Source organism: Ascaphus truei, chromosome 3, assembly GCF_040206685.1.
Source record: "Ascaphus truei isolate aAscTru1 chromosome 3, aAscTru1.hap1, whole genome shotgun sequence".
In the NCBI taxonomy this organism is placed as follows: Eukaryota; Metazoa; Chordata; class Amphibia; order Anura; family Ascaphidae; genus Ascaphus; species Ascaphus truei.
The window spans coordinates 257,788,154-257,815,796 of record NC_134485.1 but is presented as its reverse complement, the minus strand read 5'-3'; positions in this window follow the sequence as shown (position 1 = coordinate 257,815,796).

Sequence of the window (27,643 nt, the reverse complement as noted above, 5' to 3'; positions counted from 1 at the left end):
AGTGCTGCCTTGTCAGAGTCATGGCAGTTAGGGCGGTGAGGTCTGACAGGCAGGCACCTTGTTGCGCAGCACGTTGGCTGCAAGCATTTAGTGAGGCTGAAGGGACTTGGGTAGTTAGGGGAGTGGGACAGGTCATAACCCTGCAGGCCCATAGGAGTTCCCCAAGCCACTACAGGTTTCTGTACTACAGGGACAGGCCCTAGGTTAGGGCTCCTGTCACGTTAGTACCACTTAGATAGATAGGGACACAGCGGCTGCTGCTGTTCCTGTGGAAGCGGTTGGACCCACGTTGGGGTCCACAGCGTAATTAGTGACTGCGCAGTCACCCATTGACTCTCTGTAGGAGTACGGGACATTGGGTGGGGTTCTTTGGACACTGGGTGGGATCGCCTGGTGTTGGGGCAGCGTCCTGCTGGACGTCGCAGTAAGTATCTCCTCTAGAGAGGGACACCGGTTATGTGATACCTGTCATGATGTGTTATATTCTGTTCTAACCTAAGTAAATAGTATTAGTTATTATATATCTGTGTATGAGTATTGATTATTGTGATTGTCCTGCGAGGAACCACTCCCCCTCTGGTGGGAGCCATCGCAGGTGGAGGCGCTGAATTGAGTAAGTGGTTACCCCTAGTATAATTGCCCCAGGTTCCCCGTGGCGGAAGCTCAGCCCTCCTGAGAGCCAACAGGTAATGCACCACACCTATGGTAACACCGTATGTTCCTTGCACCCACATCAGATCTGCGATTGGGGGGGGGGGGAATACCCGTTACATACAGATTCAGTGACCCTCCCACCATGGATTTAAATATAACTCATGTACACTGTTTATTGTATATACACAGTATATGTATCTTTGTCGTATTAAAATAAGATTTTAATTACAGTGGCAGCCACCTTTAGCCTCCTGCGTCCTATTCAGTGCGACTTTGAAAACCGTGGGCAGATGCAGTGTTTGATGCGGCATGTTCCGGTATTTAAAGCCGCGGCCGCGTGCATTGTACAGTATTAGCGCTGTGCTTATTTAATTGTTTTCAACTGTTTTCAACATTATAGTCTCACAGTTATGTGAGGTCTGTATTGGAGGTACACAAGCAAGCTACTGAACATTATGGGTGGCGTGCATGCAACATTATGGGCGGCGTGCTGTATACAAACTTTCACTGATAACTACAGTACTATTGGCGCTGTCTCAGCATGAATGCGGTGAAGTGCATGGCATTTGGAAAAAAATATACCCAAACTTACCGGAGATGTTGGAGAATAAAAGGGGCCGTGACAGTAGTTAACTTCAACATAATTAAGGTAATACACCAGATAGACTACTATATTGAAGATTCCAGTCTCCAATTTTGGTTGCTGTTCTGTAAGAGATCTCTTGAGCATTATCTATTCAAAATGTAGCCCCCTTTCCCTATGCCTAAGGGCAGGCCGCCAACAGAAATCATGGGGCCCAGGACAAACATTTAAAGCAGCCCCCGCCCCCCGTGTTTGCGCTATTGCGAGACACCCCAAATGTCACACCTCACCAGCTCCCTCTCTTCCCCCCTTCTTCCTATGTATTTCTCTCCCTTCTGCCTGGAGCAGGAGAGGAGATGCCGCCTGTGGGAAGCATAGAGGCCGGTGGAATACCACACTGCAAGGAAATCAACAGAGGACCTGCTTGGGGGTGACAGACTGTGGGGTGGTGACTGACTGGGGAGGTGACTGACTGGGGAGGTGACTTACTGGGGGGGGGGTACTTCTGGTGTCCTGCACACACACTCTCTCTCTCACACATACTCACAAAGTGGTGTACTGCGACGGAGGTGAGTGACGGGACTGGGGGGTAGAAGACAAGAGAGCAAAGGCCGGAGATCCGAGTAGGCAGCTCCCCACCTCTCCCTGCACCCACCGCCCTCCCCAGGCACCAGCCATGACCACACACCACCACCGCCTCAGTGCCAGGAGGCAAGGGAGCGCATTGTCCCCTTCCGAGGGACAGAACACCCCCACCCCCCCGCGGGCACTCCCCCCCCTGCTACCACCTCCTGCCCATGGGTGGGCAGCCACAGGGTCCAACTGGAGGCAGAAGGGGGAACACCGCACCGGATGAGCCGCAGCCACCTCTGTCCCACGAGCTTCCAACAGGCCTCCCTCTCATGCTGTTGCGCTGACATAAGAGAGGCCCGTGGGCCCGGGACAGAGGGATAGTCATGCAGGCTGCTGCTAAGGGAGAGCCTGGGCCCGGCCGCGAGAGGACCGGCAGATGGGCCTGGCCAGATGACAGGCCAACTTGCAGTGCCGCCGGCCGGGCCCCCTTACTCACCTGGCCTGGGATGCAAACCCCGGCAGACCCACCCTTTTGGCGGCCCTGCCTAAGGGAATATACGCAAGTGACTACGCGTGCTGCTTTACCTGATGCTCACAGTAGGCCTAAGCCTCCACCACTGGGAATATGGAGAACAAAAGCGCACTAGCAAAAACGGAGCAGGAAGGACCCAGAATCAAAAATAAATTAAAAGGGCACTTTAATGTGACAAAAGACCCATCCAATGCGTTTCGAATGTCACAGCGTTCTTTTTCAAGGAAAAAGAATGCAGTGACGTTCGAAAAGCGTTGGATGGGTCTTTTGTCACATTAAAGTGCCCTTTTAATTTATTTTTGATTCTGTGTCCTTCCTGCTCCGTTTTTGCTAGTGCGCTTTTGTTCTCCATATTTCCTGTATACTACATATCTGAAGCTGCACAGCCTGCCTACCACTCCTAGGATGTGAGTATTGCTTATGTTCAGGGGAACCTGCCGATGAGACTGAGGGTGAGTGGGCTTGTACCATCTACCACCTGTCTTCAGGAGGATAGTACCCATACTATTGCATATTAAGTACTATATCATACTCATTTTACACCTTGGTTTAGTGGTTTGGCTTACTTCATTTTATCATACCTGCATTAGAGCGCTTTAGCCTATTTGTTCTATCTTCCACCACTGGGAGCCTGGGGTGAGCTCTTTCTCCTTAGTGCAGCGCCTCCACCTATGAGGGATCCCAGCATTGGTGGGATAACCCCTTCACAGGAACTATTACAGTAATACACACTCAGCTATATAACAATGGTTTACTGACAAATTCATATACACTAACAATAATGACAACAATGTCCCAATGCAATATCCACAGTATAGCCCAATGCCACAATGTAATGAGGATGAGGTGGCACCAATAGCCCATGTGTCCTTCCCAATGTCAGTCCCACCCAACTGTGAGGTAGCGCTACCCCTGTGGTCCATCAGAGCATGCAAGCGTACCTAATGAATCACCTGGTGGCGACCGTCGATCAAGATGACTGCCGCTCCAGTAGATAAAATGTATTGGGAACTCACCAGCTAGTTTGATAGTTTGAAGTAAAAACTCTTTAATAAGCTACATAAAAATGAACATGGATAGACCAAAACTCCTCCTCCCACACATTTCACGCCGACTATGGCGCTTTTTTCAAGAGCGTGAAACGCGTGGGAGGAGGAGTTTTGGTCTATCCATGTTCATTTTTATGTAGCTTATTAAAGAGTTTTTAATTCAAACTAGCTGGTGAGTTCCCAATACTTTTTGTCTACTGGACCGTCAGTCATCTTGATCGACGGACGCCACCGGGTGATTCATTAGGTATGCTTGCATGCTCTGACTCACCTGGACCTGCAATGCGGAAGGAGAGGCGAGGCAGTGTCATCTAGTGAGCGCTTGGCTCCACACCACAGCCGGTTGGGAGGGACGGTGTAAGAAGATTATCACAGCACCCATGGGGATACACACTACGGAGGTGTAAGTACCCTGCTATTTGCTTTATTGCTTTATCACTACCCCAGTTCATGTCTCCCCACCTCCTAGCATTAAAATTACTACCAGACAAAGCTCCTTCTAAATATATATTTTTTATTGACATTACTACCTTTGCTACATTCTTAGAGCTGACATTCGGTTTCAACTTCTATTGTCTATATTCTTTTTCAGGCTGACTGTTAACCTGAGCTGCAGTGTCCAGTTCCAAAGGCAATAGTCTTTGATTAAATGCCATTGGTAGTATCCAGGTCCTTTCATCAGCTGCACTTGTGTCACATCTATATAACATTCCTGAGACAGATTGTATTCATCTGCATCCACTTAAATGATTGTGCTTGCAATGTTTATGAACTTTCCCAAAGGCTACATATTGTTTGTGGCCATGCTGCAACCCACACTCCCAACATCATCTCCTATAGGTGATATCTCCTCTAAGAGTGTCTTTCCATGTATGTGATTCTGATTTTTATTGTGAGCAGTTCTAACTGTTCTCAGAATTGAAGGCATGGAAAACCCCCTCTGGTAAATGTATTTCGTTTTATAATTGAACAGCTTTATGTAAGGAAGGGCAAGTTTGTGGATAAGAAATCCAAACTTTGTGGGATTCAATGTTCTTTTAGAACTCAGAGTGGAACTTTGGATCAAATTGTCTAATCTGTGCCGAAATCAAACCCTCCAAAAAAACTCTACTTTTTTTATCTTCCTTTTTTAAATTTTTTGGAGGTTTTTTTTTTACATACTCAACTAAAGCACAAACATTTGATAAAATCCTCACCCAAAACTGGAACTTGAAGTCTGAAAGTGCTCACCCTTAGTTTTATCTAAGGTCAGATTTGAGAGAAGTCTCTCTCTGGACACATTTTCCTTGATGCCAAAAATGGTTCGATCTTTTGACTGTCAATTCACCAAGGCACAGGTCTTACTGACTTTCATTTATTTAGGGAGGTATTGCTTTGTGGTTACGTCACTCTTTTTTAACGCATGTAAAAAATGGTATCTGTCAAATGTCTCATTCTGTTTTGGCATACAATATTCCTTACATTTGGTCAATATCTCACTTAACTTCATACTTAAATACCAAACTATTGTATCCCAAAAACATATAAAAATATAGAGGCTTTAACTTTATCATCTTTATGCACAGCTCCTATGGCAGTCAAATACAGTTCAAATCTATGCCTAACATTTTTCCGGCTCTCTGCAGAATCGATGGGATTTGCAATACATCCATTACTTCCCGCAGCCTTTGTGCCATCTCCTCATCCAGCACTTCTGACAACATGTAATGATCTTTGTGGTTTCTGAAGCAATAAAACATTTGAATGAGAAAAACACACTTTTTAAAACCAAGCAACAGCCGTCTTATGGAGTACAGATTTTTTTTTTCTGGTTGCGTTGCATGGCAACTCCCTGTGCCTTGCTGCTAGGGATCACCTCCAAGTGCCCGTAATAAAAACTGTTCAATATAGGGGACACTCTATAAATTATACTATTTTATACAATATGAACATCTCTATAGTGAGAAAGATTAAACCCGTGTATGCCATAGTGGATAGTAAAGCACATATAGCATGCAATGGGTAGATTGTTATCATTTCTTGAGGTATCAGGGTTATTAGCCCTTTAATTACCATACTGAACATGAAGGCACGAATATATGATGTATATCTATATGGCAACTATGGTTACTAAGGGGTTAGTAATATTGGCATTTCATGTGTGTGCATTTTTTTTTTCAATCAGTCCAGGGGTTCCAATTAGGTTTTCTTTATGGGAAACACCATATATATTTCTGAATTAGTTCCTTTTGGCAAGGGCTATGATTGGCATATTTTGGGAGTTTATTGACTATCGTGTGAATTGCCAAGTTTGGTATGTTTGCCAAGACCGCTAATTTTCATACTATTTTACCATAGCTTTTTTTTGTGGCTTACTGCGTTTATTGTGTTCCTTTTCTACTCAATTGATCTTTTTTTCTCTTTTATTTCACATGGCTACTAATGTTGCAATTTCCACTTGTTATCTACATTTACACTATTGTTTGTTTTTTTCCCTTCTATTTTTAGAGGTATTTGCCAGAGGGGATACCTTTTAATCACATATAAACTCTCACTGTATAGTATAATGCTCTATGCTTTCACTATAACCACTGGACACCAGATAACGTCACACAACCTACCAGGTGGCTGGACCTTTGCGGCCACTGCATTCTGAGATGCCGACTTCGTAATGTCACCACGCTGCTGCTCTCTTTCCTTCACACCATGTATCATCATTATTTGTTTGTCTACTTATATCCCCCTGCACTATTTGTACCAATTTACACCTGATGAAGTTGCTTCTGTTGGATAAATATCATCTTTTTTTAGGTATGATATATCCAGACTCTGTGGTGCAACCAACAGTGTGATAAATGAGGACGTTCTTCATAGAAGCTTGTTAAGAGTGATTAATTAAGAAGAAATTATACACTAAGATGCTTGATTTGAATACAAAGGGAACTTGATACAGTGTTGAGGTAAAACAAGCAAGTAAAGCTGACGAGCCTATTTTCTCATTCATTGTGTATTTTAAAATAGCTTTTCTTTTCAGTTTGTTCAAGAAAATCTTTACCATTGTGTTGTTTAAAGCACGGTTGTAGATATTTATCAAAGCTCTAATCTAGTTCTCCCCGTTGTTTTTACATAGAAAACAAATAGATGTTTTCCTTCATAAATCTGCCTAAATAAAAATGCTTTATGAGTATATACTATGGGGGCTATGCACGAAGCTTCGATAAGTCACTTTTAGACCGCAAAGTGCTCTTCGATCGTGATTTTTGGCTCAACCCGATGCACTAAGCAACGCAAACAGGCACTTTGCGGACTAAAAATGACTTTTTTCAGGGATTTTTTCTAAGTCCAACTTTGCTCGATCTCAGCCCTGTTTGCGGGAAATTTTGCCCTTAAGCGGGATGCACTAAGCAATGCAACCTTAGCAAACGCGAAAGTTGCGTTGATTAGAACACGTCAGGTCAGAGTAGACGCAAAGAAATCTGGACTTTGAAAAAATTATGGCTTTTAATTTTTGCATGCGCAAAACCCATACAGCAGGCCGGCGGGTGTCCTCGGATGACCCCGGCTCACCAAGCAGGGGTCCCCGCGGCCATCCCGGGGTCCCCGTGGGAGTCCCGGGGTACCCGCGGGCCTGCGGTACCAATGTTGCACCTCCAAAAATCAAAAACAACAATTCTAACTAAATACACCCCCTAACACATACTGTATTATACAGTAATGGCCAAAATTACTATTATCCAAATAGGTATAATAATGCATTTGGCCATTTTAAATACATATAACATTCAATAAATACAGTCAAAATATATTACAATTACCTTTTACAGGCACCCACGATGAAGGCCATCTTCATCCTCATCTTCCTTCTGCCCATGCCCCTACGGTGCTGCAAAACATGCACAACAATTACAATAGCCAATGTAATGTCCCCCTAACCCCTTAATCACCATAGCGGTTATTAACCGCTACAGTCATTAAGGGGTTAACCCACCCTCACCCACCACTCGGGAGGCCTACATACCCTCCCGCTCTAACCCCCCACACCGTGAGGCCTAACCACCCTCACCCACTACCCACAATGGAGGCCTACCCACATACCCTTGGGGCCAATACACCCCCCCCCAACAGCTACAGTACAATAATGTGCCAAATAACTATTATCCAGATATGGATAATATATTATTTGCCCATTATGAAACACATAAAACATCCACAAATCAAAACATGAATTTTTAATCTTAAAACCACCACATTCACGGACAATGAATGGGTGTATTGTATGTGAATTTTGTATGTAAATGCATTGTATTTTATGCTGTATTATTGCCCCTTTATGTTATGTTTATCTATCTGTATGGATAGACATACAGGGATAATAATTGATTGTTTGTCTCATGTTTAGTTTCTTTTAATGTATGGATAATGTATTTAGCATCTTTATTTTGTCATTGTTGTGAATAATGTAATTTGTATTTAGCTGAAGGCTTCTTTATGGTAGTAAGATTAGAATGATGGTGGTTACTTTAAATTAGAATTGTTTTGGCAATGGTTTGGCTTTTGCAATTGAATAGGGAATTGTATAATTGATTTGTATTGTATTTTAATTGTTTGAGGAAATGTATTAATTGACTGATGCTAATTGTATTGATGTTGGTTAGTTTCTAATTGATTTTCAGGATGGCAATGGTGGTTAGGGGACATTGTTCATAGTGTATTTTATTGTTACATATATTTTGCATAGTGTTATATGATGCACTGATTAATTGCATCATGTACACACTCAATGCAATTGTGTGACATTTCATAGACTTTTGTGTAGCTGCAGTTTGTTTTTTTATATTTGCAATGGCTGCTGTATTTATTTTAACATGCAATGTGGTGGTTTTAAGATTAAAAATTCATGTTTTGATTTGTGGATGTTTTATGTGTTTCATAATGGGCAAATAATATATTATCCATATCTGGATAATAGTTATTTTGCACATTATTGTACTGTATGTGTTGGGGGGGGGGGTGTATTGGCCCCAAGGGTATGTGGGTAGACCTCCCTTGTGGGTAGTGGGTGAGGGTGGTTAGGCCTCACAGGGTGGTGGGTTAGAGTGGGAGGGTATGTAGGCCTCCCCAGTGGTGGGTGAGGGTGGGTTAACCCCTTAATGACTATAGCGGTTAATAACCGCTATGGTGATTAAGGGGTTAGGGGACATTACATTGGCTATTGTAATTGTTGTGCATGTTTTGCAGCACCGTACGGGCATGGGCAGAATGAAGATGAGGATGAAGACGGCCTTCATCGTGGGTGCCTGTAAAACGTAAGTGTTAAATGTTTTAACTGTATTTATTGTCATTTACATGTATTTAAAATGGGCAAATGCATTATTATCCATATGTGGATAATAGTAATTTTGCCCATTACAGTACTGTATGTTTTAGGGGGCGGGGGGGATGTGTGTTGTTTATTGGGGGCAATTGTCCCCAATAAACATGCTAATGTGCCTTAACCCCTTCATTGCCTTAGGGGCTATCCGCTAAGGTAATGAAGCTGCATTAATGTATTTTTATTAATACTGTTGCGGGAGCAGGGGGTCCCCTGAGCTGAACCGCATTGATTTCTGCCTCAGAGACCCCCTGCTTCCCGAGTTACAGGCCACGGTTTGGGGCATCGGTGCCAGTGCGGACGCCATCTTTATAGAGCCAAAGTTGCGTCTTGGACGCTATAAAGATGGTGGCGGCAATGGCACCCGATGCCCCAAACCGGGGCCTGTAACTCGGGAAGCAGGGTGTCTCTGAGGCAGAAATCAATGCGGTTCAGCTCAGGGGACCCCCTGCTCCCACACACTATTATTTCAAATACATTAATGCTGCTTCATTACCATAGCGGATAGCCGCTACGGTAATGAATTATTGTTTATTGTTATGTATGTTTTAATACTAGTGTAGATGTGCAGGGGGTCTCCTGAGCTGAACCGCATTGGTTTCCGAGGAACCCCTACTTCAGGAGATTCAGGCCCCTTTATGGGGTGCCGGTATCCCCTGCAGAATGTAAATAACCCGGTAACGTGACGCGGGAGCTTTAAAGTGCAGGGGATACCAGCACCCCATAACGGGGCCTGTAACTCCTGAAGTAGGGGGTTCTCGGACCTGAAACCAATGCGGTTCATCTCGGGAGACCCCCTGCTCATGTACACTATTATTAAAATGTTTTTATTTAGTGTACGATCGCCTGTAACAGTCTTGCATGGAGATAGCAAATCTCCATGCAAATGTTGCATGCGGCTTTTTTTTCTATCAGCTAGCGTACGGAAAGGTTCAGAACGCTAGCAGGGGGGAAAAAAGCATCACGTATGCTGTGGCTGTTTTGAGCTATTTTGAGCAGGTACATTAAAAAATGGCCTCAAGGCCTTAGTGCATCGCGTCCCCGGCCACACTTTTTAACAAACCTGCTTTTTGGCCAAATCAGAACGCAAAGCCATTGAGCTTAGTGCATAGCCCCCTATGTGTTCAAATACAAAGCTACATTAGGATTTTGATAAATAAACTTTTAAGAATATATATACAAGATTAGATATCAGACAAAAATAAACAAGTGTGTTTTAGGCTAATTTCAGTTAGATGTAAGAGACCAATCAACTTCAAAAGTTAAATTACTACATTGTTCTATTTTGTTAGTAAAGGAATCATTACAAACTTGTAAAAGGACAAATCTATATTAAATATATAAGTTAGGTACACTGGTGGGAGGGGACATATGCACATGCTGTCCAAAATGGAGGTTTTGCATATAGCTTTGCATCCTATGGAGCATTTTATCTGCCTGATCTAAGTCAAACCTCCTTGGAAGTCAAATGTGTGCAATCAAACCTCCAATATGCCTCCAAAAAGAAAAAAAGAGTCATGTGGGTGAAGTCTCACAACTTGTTCAGCTGTGGTACGGCTTCAAAGCGTGGAAGCCACCACATGCTACCCCCGACTCTGAGCAAATGGAGTACTTATTGCAACATATTAAGAAAAGCACGAACTCCATCCCCTTCCCTCCATCCCCTTCAGTTAGGTAAGCCTTCTCTTTTCCTGCCCAGCAACAGGGGTAGGAGAAAGCTTATAAATATAAGGGACGTGGATCTTTTCCCTCAGATTCCAGTAGGAGCCAGAGAAGGGGCTCACCTGTAAATATGTTTATAGTCCTGTAATTAAGGGAAGACAGTTTTCTTGTTTATGACAGCCTCGCCGCGATCTCACCGCCTCCACTGCCTTTTGGCGTCTCACGTGACCGCTATCATATCGCGAACATGTTTAGCTCATGCACTCAGCTTCCTCAGGAGAACCTCCTGCATCAGCGAAACATGTTAAGTTCCTGAGTTCCTGGTTTACAAGGAGAACTCTAACAACTGAAGAAACTTTAATCAAATTAACATCTACCTGGTATGACTGGTTTGATTTCTATCTAACAACTGAAGGAACTTTAATCAAATTAACATCTACCTGGTATGACTGATTTGATTTCTATCTAACAACTGAAGGAACTTTAACCAAATTAACATCTATCTGGTATGAGCTGAATAGGCAGACCCCTTCCTTAATTGTTAGTCAATTGAATGTGTTTAACTATATAAGGCAGACTTTTTTGGCTGTGAGCCATATGGTTGTGCAACATTTTAAAGTGTAACATTTAAAGTGTCTGGTGTTCATTTTGGAGTTGACATTGGAGGTGAAGATTGGAGGAAGATCTGGACTCTGCACAACAACAACTCTGCAGCTGTGAGATCTTGTGATGCCTTTCGGACTCTGTAATGCCCCTGCTACCTTCCAGCATTTAATCAATGATGTCCTCCGAGAGTTATTGGACCAATTCTTAGTGGCATACCTGGATGACATCCTAGTCTTCTCCGATAACATCATGGATCACCAGAGACATGTCCGAATTGTCCTTGAGCGTCTCCGTAAGTACAAATTATACATCAAGTTAGAAAAATGCGAATTCGAAAAAACCAGCATGCAATTTCTCGGTTACATCATTTCTACCGAGGGTTTGAGTATGGACCCAGGCAAGATTCAAGCCGTGGTGGAATGGCCAATCCCTCGGAATGAAAAGGACATTCAGAGATTTGTGGGTTTTGCCAATTTCTATAGACGTTTTATTAAAAATTTCTCTGGCATTATTGCCCCAATCACCAAACTCACACTGAAGGAATTCCCCTTCAAATGGTCTCCTAACGCGGATGCGGCATTCGAACAATTGAAGTCACTCTTCACATCTGCCCCTATCCTCATCCATCCAAATCCAGAATTACCATTCATCTTGGAAGTGGATGCATCCAACTCCGCTGTTGGTGCCATTCTGTCACAAAGAATTGGACCCAAGATGCTCCTTCATCCATGTGCCTTTTATTCATACCAAATGTCAACAGCTGAACGAAATTATGACATCGGAAACAAAGAACTCTTGGCTATAAAAGCTGCAGTCTCTGAGTGGAGACATCTAATGGAGGGGGCCAATCACCCAATTACGGTCTTTACGGATCACAGGAATTTAGAATTCATTCGATCCGCAAAGAGACTGTCTGCGCGACAAGCCAGGTGGGCTCTCTTCTTTGCAAGATTTCAGTTCCACATCTCCTACCGCCCTGGCTCCAAGAATGGAAAAGCCGATGCCTTGTCACGGTCCTTTCCTAATCCTAGTTCAGACAAAGAGCAAGAAGAAACTATTCTTCCAAAAAGAAATTTTTTGGGCGTCACATTCTCCGCCGATCTCCTCACACGAATAAAGGGAGCCTACTCAAATGACTCTTTTCTTAAAAACCCTCCTCCGGAAGCAGAACTATTTCTATGTGATGGTCTCTGGAACTGTAAGGATCGTCTGTTCGTCCCTAAGGAGGTAAAATTAGAGGTGCTCCAATTAATGCACGACTCCCGACCCGCTGGTCACCCAGGTGTCCTCAAGACACAGGAACTGTTGTCTCGCTCTTTTTAGTGGCCTAAATTAGCACAAGATGTTAAAGACTATGTCCTCTCCTGTGAGACTTGTGCTAGGACCAAGACCCCTCGAGCATCACCTGTGGGTTTACTGCAGCCTCTTCCGGTTCCAACTCGTCCTTGGGGGTCCATATCAATGGATTTTATTGTTGACCTGCCCCGATCAAGTGGACATAATACCATCCTGGTAGTGGTGGATCGACTTATAAAGATGGCTCACTTCATTGCAGCACTGAATCTTCCTTCAGACCAGATAGCCAAGTTGATTGTGAAAGAGGTGTTTCGGCTTCACGGGGCTCCTGATGAGATCATATCCGATAGAGGGGTACAATTCACTTCAAACTTTTGGAGGACCTTCTGTTCCTCTCTAGGAATTCGTTTAAATTTATCATCTGGCTATCATCCACAATCCAATGGCCAGACAGAAAGGACCAATCAGACTTTGGAACAATACTTACGATGTTTTGTTTGTCATCTCCAGGATGACTGGATTGATTTCCTACCATTAGCTGAGTATTCATACAACAATTCACATCATTCTTCGACTCAGAAGAGCCCATTTTTCTCAAATTATGGATTTCATCCAACCTTTATTCCTCGTTTTCCATCTTCGGGCCCCATTCTGGCAGTTACAGAGAAACTGGAGACTCTGCGAGACATCCAGGAGACCCTCAAAGAGACACTTCATGAGACTCAAGTAAAGTACAAAAGAGCAGCAGACCAACACCGCAGACCCTCCCAAGAATTTCAAGTCGGGGATAAAGTCTGGCTTTCTACAAGAAATCTACGTCTAAAGGTTCCAACCATTAAATTGGGCCAAAAATACATTGGGCCATTTCGGCATTCAGCACTAATAAATCCAGTGTCCTTCAGATTAGAGCTTCCTGAGACCATCAAAATACACCCTGTGTTTCATTCTTCTCTGCTGAAACCTTTCCGTGAGAATCCGTTTCCTGGACGGAGACTTCCTCCCCCTGAACCCGTCCTCATGGATAACGAAGAGGAATTCATTGTGGAGAGAATTTTGGATTCCAGGTTACACCGAGGGAAACTACAGTACCTGGTTCACTGGGGGGGCTATGGCCCAGAGGAAAGGTCTTGGGAACCCAAAGATTTTGTACATGCTCCGCGACTAGTCAAAGCTTTTCACCGGAGATATCCAGACAAGCCTAGCAAGGATTGTCCGGAGAACGCTCTTGGGAGGGGGGAGTAATGTCATATTCTCTAGCCTGCTGTTCCCATGCTTGGCCACCGGGACTGCTGCCACTCTCAATGTCTGGTTCTAGCCTGCAGTACCTATACATGCCCACCGGGAGTGCTGCTGCTAAACTAAGGAACATTCCAGACTCTGATACCTGACACCTCTGCACCTGTGCTCCACCTCCCAGCCTGCCTATATAAACCTCCATTTCCTGTTCCTTTTTGCCTGTTTATACTGGTTCCTTAGCTTCTGCAAGGTTCCTGTGTTTACTGCTGTGCTAGCTATTGCTATCATCCTGTTCCAGTTTCCTCGTTGCCGACCTCTGCTTGTTTCCTGACTTCGCTACCTGCCGCCTGCCTCGGACCCCTGCTTGTTTCCTGACTTCGCTACCTGCTGCCTGCCTCGGACCCCTGCTTGTTTCCTGACTTCGCTCCCTGCTGTTCCTGCCACTGGGATCCACTTCAGCCGGAGTCCAATCCTTGACAGCTATGATTCTTTGTACTCTTCCTATCCTCCAATACCTGGACTGTCTCCTCCTGCATCTCACCATGCCCTACCTATTGCTTTTTTTGCTTACTGTTTCCTCACTACTTTGTGAACTTCTCTGTTTGCTCCAATTTCCCCACTCCCCACTGCACCATTATTTATACACCTCTCTCCCAACAACTTATTTACTCCTCAATAAAAAGCACCCACACAAATCCTCTATTCACACCCTCTATCTACTCCTTTCTTCTGCTGGGAATCTACCCTAAGCCAGAACCAAGACACACACCTGATATCACCCATGCAGCCTGCCATCTCTTCCCCTGTAAATGGTGTTAACCTTCTGATTTAATACTGACTAACCTTAAAACTCACCCCACAAGTTAAGCATCCCAACAGCCTGCACTCATGGTTACTGTCCCACACTCAGCAACTCAGCATTTATTCCCTCACCTACTGTCTTTGTAAGTCTCCCACCATACCTCTTAGATTGTAAGCTCTTCGGGGCAGGGATTTCCTTTCCTATTGTCTGATTTTGCTACACTTATTGTATCATTTTAATTCCCTGTACTGTATTCTTTGTGAAGTGCTGAGTACACTTTTGGCGCTATATAAATAAAGACATACAATAAAATACAGAACTGAGGAGACGTGTCTGTGTTTCCTGGATGACCGAAATCGGAAGTGCTGATTGTGGTCCTGTGAGACACTGAGAGATGCCGAAAGCAGTGGTGGCGGTGATATTGCGGCGAGGCTGTCACTTTGGAGATTTTCTCTGCAATGTTTTAAAAGTTTTTTTCTATGTCAGTGCACATATTTAAAATTATCCAGATAAACTTTGTTTATACTATCTGCACTAATGTGTTTTTCTCCGCTTTCCCTTGAGATCGATTGCAGTTTACAGATGGACCCTGTAAGGGTTCCAGTCCTGGCTTTGGCTGGAACTCACCCATACAAGGCTATAGAGCTTCTAGGCAAAGCCCACCCTGTACTGGGCAATCAGAATCACTGGCTCTTGGAATACACTGTAGTCTTCCCCATTGGCGGCCTGTTCTATTTAGCTTCAGCCCTCCCCCCCCAGGAAGGTGCTGAGCATAGATCTTTTTGCACGTAACTGTGCTTTCCACAAGCACCTCTTTGGCCTGACTTGGCCTTCTTGTGCTGTCTTGTAGCTTTTCTTATCCTGAAACCTCCTGCATCCAAAGGTCGTTCCTGTGCTGTAGCCCTGTGCTAAAGCTTCCTGTCCCTGGCAGTCTTCGCCTTCATCGCACTTAAGCACTTTGCTGAAGTGGCCGTCTGCATCTCCTGTTCCCAGTGGCCTTCTCTATGTCCTGTTCCTGTCCCCCTTCCAGAGGCCTTTATCGCCCTATAGCAACAACACTGAAGCACCTTCACTGAATTTCCTAGTGCCGACCCCAGCTTGTGACCACGACCATCGCTCCTGTGCGGCCTGCCCTGACCCCACATGGAATATGTTTACTCTGCCTTCTCCAACCCCGACCTGGCTACGCATGACTACAGACTACGCAATCCGGACCCGGCTTCGTGGTCTAAGGTCGGTGTATATCTATCCCCACCTCAGCCCCGCGGTCAAGTCCTGGATTGTGGTGAACACGACCGTTACAGACCCAAAGTTTGGGACAGTATTTGATATGCTCTTTAAATACAACCACATGCAAGTTAACACTTCAGATGAATTCACAGACCACATCCCAAATGTGACAATATTGCGCCATTGGTTTTTCTTGTTTTTCTTCTCTCACACATATTGGACTACATCCACTGCTCCCCTAAAACTTTGATATTCTATATGTGTTTGGGACCAAGGAAACGGTTTCTTTTTGCGTTTGAGTCAGGGAATTAGTAAAAAAAATTTGGTCTATTCACAGTGCCGTATAACACTTTTATTGTCACTGACTGTATATACTGTACTTATTCAGTCTATTAGTGTGCCATTGCACTCTTATTTGCATGTGTTTATATATATATATATAATGGTGGATCTTCTCATTTTGCTGCAGGTAAGGAATCTATTATGGTTCTTCCCCCTCATACAGAGGTATAGGGAACAGAATGCAGTGTAGTGTAGGACTTGCACTTATTATGGTTTACCTTGACGATTTGGTGTGCAGGCTTATGATGCTTTCGCCAAATTATCCAACTTAAAAAAACATATTTTATTATTATTAGTATTATCATTATTATTAGTACTGAAGCATTATTTCTTGTAATTATTACCATGTATGTTTTGTCATTTTAATGTAGCACTGGGCACCCCCTGTCGTTTGTTATAGTCACCTGCCACAGCCCAGTGGCACTCTATGTGACATTACATATAGTCAAGATTAAGTGGGTGTGGGCGTTTGAGCTTGCTGGGATTGTGTGTGCTAATTAATTTCTGACTGGAATCAGTTGTATGGAGGTTGTGGCACCTCCCCCAGAGCTAACGTCGCCTCCCTATTTTTAATGGTGGATCTTCTCATTTTGCTGCAGGTAAGTAATCTATTATGGTACTTCACCCTCATACAGAGGTATAGGGAACAGAATGCAGTGTAGTGTAGGACTTGCACTTATTATGGTTTACCTTGACGATTTGGTGTGCAGGCTTATGATGCTTTGGCCAAAATATCTAACTAAAAAAAATATTATATTATTATTAGTATTATCATTATTATTAGTACTGAAGCATTATTTCTTGTAATTATTACCATGTATGTTTTGTCATTTGGATGTAGCACTGGGCACCCCCTGTCGTTTGTGTTTATATATATATATATATATATATATATATATATATATATATATTGTGACAGAAACCAGGGGTTGGTAATAAACTCCATATACAGGGCTCCCAGGATACTGAACAGTTTCTGTCCTGTCTAAGCTGAACAGGGCAGCCTCGTAGTACAGGCACTCCATTCCACAGTTTGTCTGCTGCCTGTTTTCTGTCACCTGTCATGCTGATTAGAGTTCAGGTATATAAGACCTGTTTCCTGTTTCCTCTGGGCCCCGCCCAAGAGCCTGGAAGGCTGCTGAACTGCAGAGGGGTGAGAAAGCCTCTTTCCCAAATCGCTTCATTCATTCTGTTAGTTTGTCTAAAGACTGCAAAGGTACTTATTTTGTTGCTGGAAGTGGACAAGCCACTTCCAACTCTGAGTCAGGGACATCTAAGTTTTAAGTTATCGCTCAGACGAGCAGCTTTTTGTTTGGCTTTGTTTTCTGTTTACACTGTAGCAGTCCCAGTGCCTGGGATTGAATAAACCAGGTATAGTCTGTTTAAAGGAACAGTACGTGACGTCTCATCATTTAACCTACCCTAAAAGACCGTGTTCTAACAGTCCCGGACAGACGGCGGAGCCCCGGAGTAAGCCGTTTGTCACATATGGTGGAGAATGCGGGCAGAGCACTAGGGGGTCTGCGGGTTGAAGAACTTTGAAAAAAAAAAACAAAAAAAAAAAAAAAGTTTTTTTTCATCCTCTGCAAACAAGATGGAAGACGTGGTGGGTGCGCTGGTACGCAATGTCGCTGCCCAGAAAGACGTGAATGAAACCCAGCAACAGCTGTTAATAGCCCAGCAAGAAACTAATGCAAACCAGCAGCAGACGAATGCAGCCCAGCAACAGCTGCTAATAGCCCAGCAAGAGATTAATGCCAACCAGCAACAGGCGAATGCAAACAAGCAACAGACGAATGCAAACCAGCAACAGACGAATGAAGCCCTGCAAAACGCGAATGCAAACCAGCAAGAGACAAACCGCTTGCTGAGAGAGGAGCAACAGCGGTTCGCTCAGGGCTTACAGCAGGAACTCGAGATCCTGAGGGGGACTATCAGTAACCTTCCACTGGCAGCGGCAGCCCCAGTTCCGAAAATGACCAGGGCAAGCCACTACCTTCAGAAGATGGGACCCTCGGATGATGTGGAAGCCTATCTTCTCACGTTTGAACGCACGGCACAGAGAGAGGGATGGCCAGAAGCTGAGTGGGCTGGTCTAATCGCACCCTTCCTAAGCGGCGAACCCCAGAAGGCTTACTTTGATCTAGAGCCAGCCGAAGCTAACGTCTATACAAAATTGAAGTTCGAGATCCTCGCCCGCCTCGGCGTAACCACGGCTGTTCGTGCCCAAAGGTTTCACGCATGGTCCTTCACGATGGATAAAGCCACCCGAAGCCAGATATATGACCTCATCCACCTCGCCCGGAAGTGGCTACAACCCGAGATCAACTCAGCAAGCCACATCGTGGAACGGTTGGTCATGGACCAGTTCTTGAGGAAACTTCCCTCTGCCTTACGTCGTTGGGTCAGTCGGAGTGACCCCCACAATGCGGATGAGCTTGTGGCCCTTGTAGAAAGGTACAGTGCAGCAGAAGAGCACCCGCAACCCACAGTCGTGGAGCAACCCCACTACCCGAGGTTCCAGGACTCTTCCAGAGACGGTAAAAGGGTACCGGGGTTAAGGGGCGCTGAAGAGCGGCGACCACCTTCACGCCGCTCCAGCAACAGTGGTTCGCACACTAAGGGCAATAGCCAACATGGGGAGCCGGGAAAAGGCTCTAAGTGGGACACAGACTATGTAGCTAAATGTGTAAATTGTCATGAGAGGGGCCACACAGCAAAAATCTGCCCACTAAATGATGAGCCCATGCAATGCAACAGCGTGGAACCTTATTCGCTGTTGTCCCAATGTATGGGCCCTAGCCCAGAGGACCCCTTGAATAACCATCTGTGGGCATTTGTAAAGGTTAATGGTAAGAGGGTTCGGGCACTTCTGGACTCTGGGAGCATGGTCACACTAGTGTCCGAATACCTATTGCCCATTAAGAAGAAACAGGTAAACAGTTCACAAAGAGTGGCAATTTGTTGTATACATGGGGATAATCATGAATATTCCACTGTTGATGTTTTTTTTTAAACAGAATTTGGTTCTTTAGATTTCAAGGTGGGTGTTGTACCCAAACTGGCACATGATGTGTTAATAGGGACCGACTTTCCCCATTTTCTAAAAATGTGGTCCCCAGCTCAGAATAGCGCCCAGAGTTCAATAGCGGACCATAACGAAGTGTTAGAAGAAACAAATCCTTTCCCTTTTTCAGAAATGGATGTTGACGAGGGCCCAAATAAGAAGGGGGAAAAGGAGGAGTGCTGTGAAATTCACTTCCCCATCACTACTTTGGTAGGGAATACCCCAAATCAAGATGTTGATCAGGCACTTACCACCCCAGTACAGGATAAGACCCTCGCTGACCTAGAGGTCAGTCCTGGGAGTTTTAAGAAGGCCCAGTGGGAGGACCCCACATTAGCGGTAGCAAGGGGAAATATACGGGACCAGAATAGTACTCATGGCCAACCAGATAGGTCACTTGCTTACCCCTACTTCGAGGTAGAGAACGACCTAGTATATCGGGTTGATAAAAGAAAATCAGTTACAACTAAACAATTGTTGGTACCACGGACATTCCGTAACGTAGTATTACACCTCGCACATAGTCATCCATTGGGGGGACACCTAGGGGTGGAAAAGACAAAAGAAAAGGTTCTCCGAAGCTTTTATTGGCCTGGGGTTCTGGCAGAAATTACAAACTATTGTTCCTCATGCCCAGAATGTCAGATCACCGCCCCGTTCAAAGCATACCGCAGCCCATTGGTACCCCTTCCCATAATAGAGGTACCATTTGACCGGATTGCTATGGATCTAGTAGGACCCCTTATAAAGTCTGCTAGGGGACATCAGCATATATTGGTAATATTAGATTATGCTACCCGATATCCGGAGGCAGTTCCCCTACGTAGCACCTCTGCCAAAAACATAGCAAAAGAGTTAGTACTTCTGTTTTCCCGGGTCGGAATTCCTAAAGAGATCTTATCTGACCAGGGAACACCATTTATGTCCCAAGTAACAAAAGAGCTATGTAAACTCCTAAAAATCAAGCATCTCAGAACCTCAGTCTATCATTCACAAACAGATGGTTTAGTGGAAAGGTTCAATAAAACCTTAAAGAGCATGTTACGCCGGGCGGTCGATAAGGATGGGAAAAACTGGGACTGTTTGTTACCATACCTGTTATTTGCCATTAGGGAAGTTCCCCAGTCATCCACAGGCTTCTCCCCGTTTGAACTATTGTATGGCCGACATCCAAGGGGCTTACTGGATATAGCCAAAGAAACTTGGGAACACGAAGTTACCCCTTACAGAAGTGTAATAGAGCATGTTGCCCAGATGCAGGACCGCATTGCTGCAGTCCTACCCATAGTGAGGGAACACATGGAGAAAGCTCAAGAAGCACAAAGGAATACGTATAATAAGGGTGCTAGGGTCAGAATTTTTTTTCCAGGTGATAGGGTACTAGTTCTGGTTCCCACCGTGGAGAGTAAATTCCTTGCTAAATGGCATGGGCCATATGAGGTCTTGGAAAGAGTGGGAGAAGTAAATTATAGGGTAAGGCAGCCAGGTAGGAGGAAACCTGAGCAAATTTACCATATAAACCTACTCAAGCCCTGGAAAGATAGAGAGGTCTTGTTAACCCTAGTACCCCCAGGTCCGTCAGAGAATCAAGAAACTGACCCAGAGGTTAGCATAGCTGAAACACTGTCCGTGCATCAGAAACGAGAGGTCCAGAGTTTAGTGAGAAGGAACAAAGAAATCTTCTCTACACAGCCAGGTAAAACTAACGTAATTAAACATGACATAGTCTCTGAACCGGGGGTCCGAGTTAACCTTAAACCGTACCGAATCCCAGAGGCCAAGAGAGAGGCTATAAGTTTAGAGGTTAAAAAAATGCTAAAACTAGGTGTAATTGAGGAATCCCAAAGTGGGTGGAACAGCCCTATAGTTTTAGTCCCAAAGCCAGACGGTACAACAAGGTTTTGTAATGACTACCGGAAACTAAACGCGGTGTCAAAATTTGATACTTATCCTATGCCCAGGGTGGATGAACTTGTAGAGAGACTGGGCAAAGCCCGATATCTCACAACCCTAGACCTAACAAAAGGGTACTGGCAGGTTCCCCTCACAGAAAGGGCAAAACAAAAAACAGCCTTCTCAACCCCAGACGGCCTCTTTCAATATAAGGTGCTGCCTTTTGGCTTACATGGAGCTCCCGCCACATTCCAAAGAATGATGGATAAAATTTTAAAACCACATGTTCGGTATGCTGCCGCCTACCTGGATGATGTGGTAATCCATAGTGAAGATTGGCAGTCCCACCTTCCAAAGGTCCAAGCTGTGCTCGACGCAGTTCGGTCTGCTGGACTAACTGCTAACCCCGCTAAATGCACTATTGGTCTGGAGGAGGCCAAGTATCTGGGGTATTCTATTGGTAGAGGGTTACTCAAACCACAAACACTCAAAGTAGAGGCGATACAAAATTGGCCAAGGCCAGTCACAAAAAAACAAGTAAGGACCTTTTTGGGGTTAATTGGCTACTATAGGAGGTTTATTCCCAATTTTGCAACTAAGGCAACCCCACTAACCGACCTCACAAAAGCAAGAGGACCGCTAATGGTAAAGTGGTCCCCCGAAGCCGAACAGGCCTTTAGAAGCCTGAAAGAAGCTCTCTGTGCCCAACCAGTGTTGGTCACACCTGACTTCTCCAAAGAGTTCGTAGTCCAAACCGACGCATCTGAGGTAGGGCTGGGGGCGGTACTCTCCCAGGAGTCTCAAGGGGAGGAGCACCCCATCCTTTATTTAAGTAGGAAACTAAATCCCCAGGAGAAAAATTACTCCATAGTCGAGAAAGAGTGTCTCGCAATAAAGTGGGCTGTAGAGACACTCAAGTATTATCTGTTGGGGAGAAAGTTCCGATTGGTCACAGATCATGCACCCCTTACCTGGATGTGTCAAAATAGGGAGAAGAACGCTAGGGTGACCAGGTGGTTCCTAAGCCTACAGCCCTTTAAATTTTCTGTGGAACACAGGTCGGGGCACAAACATGGCAATGCCGACGGGTTGTCAAGGATGCACTCCCTAATATCCATGGTCGCTCACCCCTCGAGGTCTGAGCTGGGGGGGAGGATATGTGACAGAAACCAGGGGTTGGTAATAAACTCCATATACAGGGCTCCCAGGATACTGAACAGTTTCTGTCCTGTCTAAGCTGAACAGGGCAGCCTCGTAGTACAGGCACTCCATTCCACAGTTTGTCTGCTGCCTGTTTTCTGTCACCTGTCATGCTGATTAGAGTTCAGGTATATAAGACCTGTTTCCTGTTTCCTCTGGGCCCCGCCCAAGAGCCTGGAAGGCTGCTGAACTGCAGAGGGGTGAGAAAGCCTCTTTCCCAAATCGCTTCATTCATTCTGTTAGTTTGTCTAAAGACTGCAAAGGTACTTATTTTGTTGGTGGAAGTGGACAAGCCACTTCCAACTCTGAGTCAGGGACATCTAAGTTTTAAGTTATCGCTCAGACGAGCAGCTTTTTGTTTGGCTTTGTTTTCTGTTTACACTGTAGCAGTCCCAGTGCCTGGGATTGAATAAACCAGGTATAGCCTGTTTAAAGGAACAGTACGTGACGTCTCATCATTTAACCTACCCTAAAAGACCGTGTTCTAACAGTCCCGGACAGACGGCGGAGCCCCGGAGTAAGCCGTTTGTCACAATATATATATATATATATATACAAATATAGCTGTATGCTCATCTGCATGTCTTAGGCAGGTCTGCAACCCCACCTTTCCCCATTATCACCCAGCATACAGCACTTCCACTGCAGCAAGGGATTCTGGGAAATGACATGCAAATGAGCACACAGTGTCACTTTTTGCCTCAATAACCATTTTTAACATGGTTCCCTATAGGCTTAAGCTTGCTGCATGGTCACAGCTTTGAGCACAGCCAGGTTTAAGGTGCATACCCAGAAAACCACCAGAAAAAATAATATTATATTATATATATATATAAACCCTGTCTTCCCATAAGAGAAGGCACAAAAGCAGCAACACTCAGATATAGCAAAAAGACATGTATTAGCAGTGACAAAACAGCACACTATAAACCCAACGTTTCGGTCCTGGCAGGACCTTCCTCAGGGGGGTGCTACCAGACAATGACACCCAGAGAACATATATACCCCATAGTTCACCATGTGAGGACAATTAGAGGCAGCTAATTGGACAATCCTGGAGCTCCACGAGTGCAATCAGTGTATGAGGTAGCACGGTGGCCATCTTGAAAATCATGAGACAGAGCAATGTATGCTATCGCACATGGGCAGATGAGTACAGGCTCCCCCGGTGGACTAAAAAATCCTAGTGTCCAATGTTGCTAGGAAACGCATGTGTGGCGTCATTTTTTGTTATATATATATATATATATATAAATAAAATCACCGCGCTTCTCCATGTAAGGAGCATGCAGCTGGCGAAGAGATTGGCCATACAAATGTGAAAAACAGACAGTGAATCCCTGCGCTTCTCCCTTTTGGATAGCAATAAATGGGGATAAAAATATATATATATCTTCAACCCATTGTACACAATATGTCATCGTACATTAGGGACACTACAGACTTTATTAATAAACTGGCTATGTTCACATCTGATATTACGGACATTATCTTGGTAACGCTTGATGTTTCAAGTTTATATACGAACATACCTCACTTAGAGGGGATGGAGGCAATTAGGGATCACCTGGGTCAACTTGGCCAAACAGATGGACTACCATCGGAGTTCTTAATTACACTTATTGAACTCATACTCCACAAAAATTATTTCCGCTTTGAGAGATCCTATTATTTACAGCTGATGGGTACGGCTATGGGGTCGAATATGGCCCCAGCCTATGCCAACATTTTTATGGATTCATATGAGCACACCCATCTGTTACATGATGCTCCTCATTCAGAATGTATAGCACATTATTCACGCTTCATCGATGATGTGTTCCTGATGTGGGATGGCTCTGAGGTACACCTTATGGAATTTATATCCTACTTAAACCAAATACCATCCACTATTCGGTTCACATTTCAGCATAGCACATCAGAGATAGTGTTTTGGGATACAAAAGTGTATAAGAACGGTAACACACTCTGTACCAGGATCCATACTAAGGATACAGATAAAAATACACTCCTGGATATGACGAGTCATCATCGCCTCCATTAAAAAGAGGACTTCCATTTTCACAGATGTTACGCGTACGGCGAATCACTAGCAACCAGAGTGATGTGGAAGCTGCACTCCAGAAGATGGCTGAACGGTTTCGCCAGAGAGGCTATTCTGGTTTAAAGAAAAAATCTATTTTCTGTCCAATCTCTCAGAGAGGCCCGTATATTACGGCATTTGAGAAGCTTGTAGAACGCGACATTCGTTTACTGAATAAGGGTTTTTCTTTCTCTAATGTTAAGAATAACAATCTAACGATCTCTGAAATTAATCAATTGGATATTGTTAAAAAAGATGAGAGATTAATTTTCAAAAAGGCCGACAAAGGTGGGGAACTGGTTGTTTTATCATCCGAGCAGTATAAAAAGGAGGCTTACAGGCAGCTTGAAGATAGAAATCTTTATCAGCCCTTAAAAATAAATCCTACAAAGGAATATCAGAAGCAGTACAATGATCTTTTAGATATGGGCAAGATTTTAGAGGTTATCAGTTCCAAAGAACTTGGGTACTTGGCCTGTCCGCATCCAGTGGTACCCATATTCCATCATCTCCCAAAGATCCATAAGTCGCTGGTCGACCCCCCTGGTCGACCCATTGTGGCGAGTATTGGATCTTTGGGAGATGGGTTGTCACGGTATGTGGATGGGTTCCTTCAACCTTTGGTGTACCAACTACCCTCCTTTATCAAGGACTCCTCAGATCTGATCAGATCTATTAAAAATTTGGATTGGAAGTTGGGATACAGGTGGGTCACCATAGATGTGACCTCCCTGTATTCCATTATTACACATGAACAGGGAATTCAGGCACTTGAACACTTTCTAGGTTTATCTCATCTACAGTCACTTTGAGCACATTTTTAGTAGAAGCGGTTACGTTTTTACTTACGCACAATTATTTTATGTTTGACTCACATTATTTTCTCCAAAGATTAGGCACTGCAATGGGTTCTTCTTTTGCGCCATCTTACGCTAATCTATTTATGGGTTTCTGGGAAGCACGTCACATCTATCACGATTCTAATTTATTTCGTAGTCACATTATTTTTTATCGGCGCTTTATTGATGATCTTATTTTGGTGTGGGATGGGGATTCACTGAGCACTTTTATCAATACACTTAACACTAATGATTATAATTTGCATTTCACATATACAGAGCACATTCATCACATAGATTATCTCGATATGACACTTTTTATAGATTTAGATAAGAAGATCCAAACAGATATTTATCGTAAACCACAGTACAAAAATTCACTATTATGTGCTACTAGTTGCCATCCACCAGCCCTTATTAGGAGTATACCTAAGGCCCAGTTTATTCGGCTCAGGAGGATATGTTCAAACAATGAGATATTTCAGAGAAGATCATGTGAAATGATGCAAAACTTCAGAGATAGAGGTTACAAAGAAGATGATATAATTAAAGCATTTAAATATGCCGAGTCTCTAGATAGAGAAGAGATCATAAAGTCTAAAAATAAAAACAAACCGAAACACTTTGGTCATCAGGAAAGATCTTTATGTCCATCTTTTATTTCAATATATAATAAACAATCAAAGGCCATTACAGAAATTATCAGAAAGCATTGGAATGTACTTACATTAGACCAGGATATTGCGTCCATGGTACAAGAAGGACCTAGATTTATCTATAAAAAACTAAAACAATAGGTAACCATTTGTCACCTAGTCTCTTTAATGCTAATCTTGATAAAAAAACAACTGAGTGTTATTCCTAAAGGTTTTTTTCGCTGTGGACGTTGTTCTACTTGTAAATATGCAAGACCCTTGAAAAAAATTACTACTTGTGAGGGTAATTTACATATGAAAAGCTTCATGAACTGCCACACTAACCACGTTATATATCTATTACAATGTGGCTGTAAAAAATCGTATGTTGGACGGACAATAAGACCTCTTAGGGTTAGGATACAAGAGCACATTAGACACATTTTGAAAAAAGATTTGTTACATCCAGTGTCCAGGCACTTTGCAAACTGTAGATCTGGTGATATTTCAAGCTTCTCCTTCTCCGCTTTGGAACATGTAATAGTTCATCCTAGAGGGGGTGATAGATTGAACAAATTAAATATCAGAGAAATGTTTTGGATTCATGCCTTAAACACTTTATATCCCACGGGTATGAACATCGAATGGGATCTTAAGCATTTTTTGATTTGAGTATTTATGTTATATTATAAACTTCATTTATTACTTTATATTTAATATAATTATTCACGAAGTGTGTTTTTTCATATAATTTTTTTTTTAATTATTGATGTTTTGTATGTTATGGTATGTTTCATAATATTAGTGTTTAAAAATATAGATTTAAGTTAATGCGGGCATGTATTACAATTGCATTTGATATTGATGTAGAATGTTTTCCCATTAATATGTATTTTATAGTGAAGTACAATTTCTTATGATCATGTTACTATATTGCTACTATATCAATCCCTATTGTGTGACTAATAGGTTTCTAATAGTGAGAGATGTATAATAGTTAAGTAATATTCTATCTGCTGCTGAACTACCGGCACTTGCTGCCTATAGTTATAGATTTATACTATTGGACATTGGGTCTTGTGGTTGTTTTGTTTTTAATTTATTATTGTGTTGTTTAGTGTCTTGTGGTAACATCTGTGTGCCTTGATGATGCATTTGTGTGTGCTCTGAGAGTGGAGATTATAGCGTTAACCTTACTCATATTCTTATGGGTTCATTAGTCTCCAGGTGTGTATTCACATTCAGTGTCAATTTACCTATTTACCTATCAACCAATCGTATGAGGGTAGCGCATTATATATGCATCACAGGGCACAGTGCTGGGTACTCTTTGACAAAGTTCCTGCTAGGAACGAAACGCGTCAGAGTTTGCTCTGTGGCGGATTTTCTGTGTAATATGCACCAATAAATACCTTTTATTTTTATTGCGTGTCTCCATTCATACCCCGGCGGCAGCAGTGAACCGCCTTGCAACTTTCTATTTTTGAAATCGAAGAGGCACTAGAGAAGGCCCGAATGCCTACAAGAGATGAACTATTGAAGCCATCGGCTAAAACACCGGATGATCGCTTTTATGTGATATCCACATATAGTACCGCCTCAGGTCACATTCAACAAAGCGTGAGGAAGAACTGGCACATTCTTACCAACTATAAGAGGATAGGCAATAGTTTTAAATCTCCACCCCTCTTTTGTTATAGGAGAGGTCGTAGCATAGGGGACGCACTTATCAAAGCAGACCCTGTGGATAAGTGTGCCATTGCTCCAACTTGGCTCACAAAGGCGCCCGGAGTCCATAAATGTAAAGGGTGCGTTTCTCATATTGGGCAGCACCTTCTCACATCCGCACAATGGCAACTCAATTAAAATAGTAGACATTTTAAATTACCAATCTCGTTTTGTCGTTTATATCATCAAGTGTCCTTGCGACTTGATCTATGTTGGAAAGACCTCAAGGATGCTCAAGGAAAGGATTGCTGTGCATCGATCAATGATAAGAAAAGCCCTCTCT